We start from the raw sequence: 6,042 nt of genomic DNA, 5'->3' as shown, positions 1-6,042 counted from the left end.
AAAAACGTTAACTAATTACGAATGGATGGAGTAATATTTAATATATTTTAAGTTTTTTTACTATAAAATAAATATTTAACTAACTAATATGACATGCATCAAAATTTAGAGAGAAATAAAAAAAGTAAATATGATAAAAAAATGTATTATCTTAGATGTGATTTCATTTAAACTCGCGAGCCTCTCTAATTGATATTCGTCCTCAATTCGAAATTAAATTTGAATAGCTCGAGCTCGACTAATTTTTTTGAGCCAACCTCAAATAATTCACAAATAGTCCAATTCACGTAGATTCCGAACACATGTTCTCTTCTTTTGTTCATCAGTGATTATGAGGAGATTGAGCTGCTCATCATATAAGGACAGAGAAGAAGTCAAGGTAAGGCCATACAGTGCTTCGGCCCTACCATAAAAAAAACAAATTTTAAAATATTAGAAAACTATAAATTATATATTTAAATTGAAAAATCTTAACCTTTTATCACTTTTTTAATTTCTCTCCGGCATGTAGAATCGTCAATTACCTAAATTCACATCTTTGAATTTTAATTGTACCAAATTTTATACATTAAAGTCTTTTGCATTCGATTTTTTTTAAAAAAAGCTCGTATAAATAAATTATCTAAACTCTTTTCCATTTAAAAAAATTAAAATAAATAATTTATTTGAAATATTAGACCTAAATTATAAAAAAGTTTTCCACCTTAATTTTTAATAATTATATTTTTTTAGTGTATAATTTTTATCATATTACAATTATTATTTTTTAATTACATTGTACCCTGCCTAAAATAATGGTTTGGCTTTGTCACTGTATAAGGACTTGTACTATTGGAGGAACGGGAACTGAATAAGAAAATGGAGAGCACTCATATTTAAAGCTGTTAATGGGGTGGCTTTCTGAAATTTACACTTTGAAGTTTAAATGATCAACGAGTTTCTTAATGGAAATCTAAATTAGTTCAACTCTTTTACCTTAATTTAAGACACCTACAAACCTGGATAGTTCAAACAAAACACTTCTTCATTCAAACATAATTCTGTTTTGGCCATGATGCAGACAACTCCCAAATACTGATTGGAGACAGATAGTGAGCAATTAAACAGGTCACTTACTAATTTAACTAGAATTGGTGGGGTGAGCCAGGCTAGTGCAGTAGTGCAACGCACAAGCGACTCATGAGGGTTCCAGCAGCAAGCTACTGTGGTGAACCTTCCCCCTTAAAAAATAAATTTAATATCGTGTGGGCCAATGACCCACATATCAGATATTAAACTGATAAGAACAGATACTACACTTGATCTTAGCCAAAAGGCCGAGAAAGGTATGCTTAATATCATACTGCGATTTCTATTTTATAGGTTCTCTTAGTCATTACTGTTTCATTGGCTATCAATGTGGGATGTATAGCAGGCTCTGGTTTTTGTCTTGCCTAGCTATAGTTCTCTTCTCGCATCTCTTAACCAATGTGAATCATTTTATCATGAATTCCCATAGGCATAGACTTATTCAACTAAGTGTTCTAAAAACCGAATCGGTGTGGCTGATCTTATTTGGGCTTTTGCAGTTAAAATAAATAAAATTTATAATGACGCTGGTTAATTTTTACGGTTCAGCAGGTTCTTGCGATTTTTTCCGCCATAAAGAGGTTGAACGACATTATCAACTTTTAAGAGGAATCAAACCGTATTATCCTCCAGTTTTCTGTCAAAACCGGTGGAATCAGCCAGTGCCATTTGGTTCTTAAAAACTGATTCAACTTACAACAAAAATGGCCAAATGGGATGTACTCTATGAATCGTCCGGGGATTAGTGGGTATTGATTAAATTTCTGATTTTCTTCGACTTTTTTTTGTCTTTCTTAGGGCCAGAATCTTTACGAGGTACAAAACCAACTTTTTAATATTAAGATTGCCATATTATTGCTTTGCTGAAGAATGCACCAAGAACAACATAGAACATCATTAAATAGTGCAAACTCACTACAAGCTAAAACAACCAAACATTCTCAACCATTAATTATTGCAAAACAAGATTAACACTACGTATCTGCCCTAATATTTTGACCACAGATACAAATAAAATAGAAGCTTATACTTGATATGATAAACAGCCCAACTCTGACATATTATGATAATCTTAATCACATACTAAGCTTATAAATTTATTTATTTTGTCAAAGACAAATTTATTTATCGTATCTATGCATTTCATAATTTTATTTTAAAAAATTAGTAAAATTAATTATATTTATATCAAATGAATTTCTAAAATTAAACACACAAAAAATCTTGATTCAGTTTCAGAATTTCTTTTGCAGGCACCATTTTATTTCCATGAGAAATATTATAGAAATTAAGAACAACATTTTGGTGTAGATTCGAGTAACCTAGGGTTGATGTGAGCAAAAAAAATTGGTTAAACTAAATTAATAGAATTAAATTATCTATTTGATTAAGTTTGGCTAAAGATTTTAGTTAATTCAGTTAGTTTGGTCCGTTTGATCAATAAAAATCGGGTTTGGTTATAGTTAATTTTTTTAAAATTCGGTAACTGAAGCAATCAAATTTTTATTTTTATTACTATTCTTTAAAATTTTATCAGTTTACCAACTTCAGCAATTAAATTTCTGTTTGATTTTGTATTCTAAAGTTTTTGGCCAATTTGATTGATTTAGTTCAAATTGATTCCATTAGTTTAGTTTTTGATTGGTTTGGTTAATAAGATTAAACAGCATTTGTAAACTCTTAGATTCAAGTAAACTCTCAATTATAATAAACAAAATTAAGATATCAAAATATATAAACCAAGAGAAGCAGTTATACTGAGAATTGTAGGGCTTTACCCCGAAGGGAGCCCTTCCAGAAATTCTCGAAGGCCCCGGACAAGCCAAGGCCTAAGAGGGGGTTTGGAAATAGTTTTCAACCAGCAATATTCTATCTCAGTTAGCAGGTGGAATTACTAACAGCAATCCATTTATATGAATGGTATGGTACATAAAGTATACTTATATAAAATTACGATTAACTCATTTAAGGTCCTTCAATTTTACAGGTTTTGTTTATTTGGTCTCTAAATTTTAATTTGAATTTATTTAATCTTTTAGCTTAACGTTTTTTATTTTTCTAGCCCCTAAACTTCTATTTGGACTTATCTGGTTCTTTAACTTTACGTTTTTTATTTTATTTGATTTCTCAACTTTGTGTTTTTATAATTACATGGTCCTTTAATTTGACATTTTAGAGACTAAATAAATAAAACTCGTAAAGTAAAGAAATTTTAAAATGGGTTAATCCATAAATTTATATCGTACTAGTTATCTATTGTCCCAAATTTTATTTTTACAGTTACCGCATGCATGCATATATACAAATACAAATACATACACATGATTTTGGTGATTATGTGTCTATCTTAAATAATTTTTTAAAAAAACTCCTCCAAAAAAATTCCTCAAAAATTTAACCGATGCAATATCATATATATTGTTATTTGTTTCGACAGTTTCAAAACTGTTACCAAATCAGTGTTGTTATTGTTACGTACATTATGTACTGACTTTTAATAACAGTGACTATAAGAAACGTTACAAAATACAAACATCTTTTTTTGAAGAAGCTGAAGCACCCAATAAAAAATTGCAGAAACACCTGTTCGGGTGACGAGTTACCGATTCACTTGTTTGAATTCAAGTGGACTAGATTGATGTATAGCAGCAAGCTTGAATGACTTGAGCGTATTTGTCGCAATAACTCATACAAATCCAAAGGGATTGCGATAAAAGTTTAAGAATTTGGATTAATTACAGTGTTTTAGAAGTTTATGTGCGAATTATAAATTTGATGGACCAAACTTTCCAAACTCCAACTTTATTAGCACTGAAAACCCTTTTTAACACTTTTAATAATCAAAACAATCTTCTCGCCACTTTTTTCATAGCATAAAATGATAAATGCGAAATTTTTATATAAAATGCTAGAACTGCATATATCTATACCTAACCCTAACTCTGGCTACCTCTATATATTATACGTGCCCCCCTTTTATGAATATAATTATATTAAAAAGTCACAACAAGTGACAAACCTAACTCAAGAACTTTCGCACAAAAAGTGACATAGATGTGCACTAAATGGCTACGGATCTGAGATAGGAGGAAACGAAGAAATGTTTAATATAATATAGTTTGGATTCCTGAAAAAAAAAATGTAGAATAAGGAATATAGGATCAGTACATTTAAAATGGCTTAATGTTTTAAAAAACTCTGACCTTTCATCCCCTTTTTAATCCTATCCTGACGTTGCAAATCTGCCAATTTTACCATATTTTACATTTTTTCATTTCAGTTGTACCCTAAAGCATAAAATTAATCTTTTTTTATTTGACAAAAATTCGCTAAATTGACCGTTTTTGCATTAGATTAACTTTTATATTAAATTGACCATTTTTAAAAAAAAAATATTTAATTTTTGTCAAATAAACAAAGGTCAATTTTATACTTTAGGGTACAATTGAAATGAAAAAATTCAAACTGGGGTAAAATTGACAATTTTTCAACGTCATGGTAGAATTGAAAAGGGGATAAAAGGTCGGGGTTTTTTTAAGGCATTAAGCCCATTTAAAAAAGAAGACCGACTTGGTGAAATTCAATTGAACTAACGTGTGAAAGTTCGTTTCTTTATTTTGGAACACTCTTCGGTTGCGAGCTTTCCAAAGTTCCCAAATTACTGAATCCCAGGTCAAGCACCAAAGTTTGAAGTACTTTCCAACATGAAACAAATGCCTCCACTGCAACCAGAAATCAGCAAACCACCTCAGCATAACCCAATACAGACCAAATTTAGATAGGACTAAATTCCAGACTGAATTTGCGAAAGAACAGTGCATGGGATGTGGTCTTGAACTTCAGGATGACCGCAAAAATTGCGGCTTATAATATCAATTGAATTAATATTTTTAGAAGCAAGAAAAGTTAGAGATGATACTCGTTCATGCATAGCAGTCCATAAGAAGAATTTCACGTGATGCGGCGAAATAGAATTCCAAATTGTGTGAAACGGCTTGATAGGAAGAGTTTGAGTTTGCTGTAATTTTACAAAGGAGTTAGGAGTGAATCCCGAGTTTCCAGAATTCCACAAAACTTTGTCACTGCTGCTATAACTGAGAACCACACATGCTAACCAACTTTGCATCTGCTCAAGATCATCCTTCTCAACCAGGCGCAATCTCCGACGCTAGAGCCAACCGTTGCAGCGAACCATGCTGACTGAAGCTTCCTTTTGACGAGACAGATTGAAGAGTCTTGAAAAAGTAGCTGCAGCTATACTTCTGTTATTTTTATGTGTACATAATTAAAGGTGGACAATTATGATCCTAAATTAAATAATTAAAAGAATTATTGATATACAAATCTTAAAATCTCAGCCACTATTAACACTCAGCACTCAATCAAATCATGTTTTAATGTTTTAAAACTTCAAAAATCTACTAATGCACAACATTCTATTTTAGATTCTGCATACGGCACTGGAAAAACGATCTCATAACTTATAACGGTACTTTTGAGAACCATAATCAATCCCCACACACATTTTTTTTTTGAGAATTCATCAAACTTCAATAAACGAATATGAAGTTACATTTGTAAGAAATTCGGGAAAATTTAAAAACTAAACCCGATGATCTAACATGAAGCAGACAACATGTTGTCTGATTCGCAGATCTACTTACGAAAATAAAAAATAAATTATCTAACTGTTTCGCCAATAAAGTGTCGTCTTCGTTCAATCTTCACCATCACCCGCAAACTGATTTATAAAATCAGAAACTACAACTGCGACATCGGATACAACCAACACATGAACACCCTTCATAAAAAAAAGGACAACTACCTTTCACATGGAATGGACAACAACCTTTCACATGGAATGAACATAACCTTTAACATAGAAAGGACAACAAACCCTTCATATAGAAAGAAAAATATAGAATTCTCAAAACAAAATAAAATACTAAAACAATAAAAAAAACTATTATAGTT

General features: G+C 30.9%; 2 non-coding genes across 2 annotated transcripts; both read right to left on the bottom strand.

Moving 5' to 3' along the window:
• Positions 1-1,133: 1,133 nt before the first annotated feature.
• LOC126654342 (U2 spliceosomal RNA) lies at positions 1,134-1,329 on the bottom strand. The gene has a single exon (XR_007632592.1). It is a non-coding gene; the product is annotated as a U2 spliceosomal RNA (small nuclear RNA).
• A 1,509-nt stretch (positions 1,330-2,838) lies between these two features.
• Positions 2,839-2,987, bottom strand: LOC126654346 (U4 spliceosomal RNA). Its single transcript, XR_007632597.1, has one exon. It is a non-coding gene; the product is annotated as a U4 spliceosomal RNA (small nuclear RNA).
• Positions 2,988-6,042: the final 3,055 nt, after the last annotated feature.

The sequence above is a fragment of the Mercurialis annua genome, linkage group LG6 (assembly GCF_937616625.2).
Source record: "Mercurialis annua linkage group LG6, ddMerAnnu1.2, whole genome shotgun sequence".
Taxonomy (NCBI): domain Eukaryota; kingdom Viridiplantae; phylum Streptophyta; class Magnoliopsida; order Malpighiales; family Euphorbiaceae; genus Mercurialis; species Mercurialis annua.
Note: the sequence above shows the minus strand (reverse complement) of the source record. Positions and strands in the feature narration are given on the sequence as shown.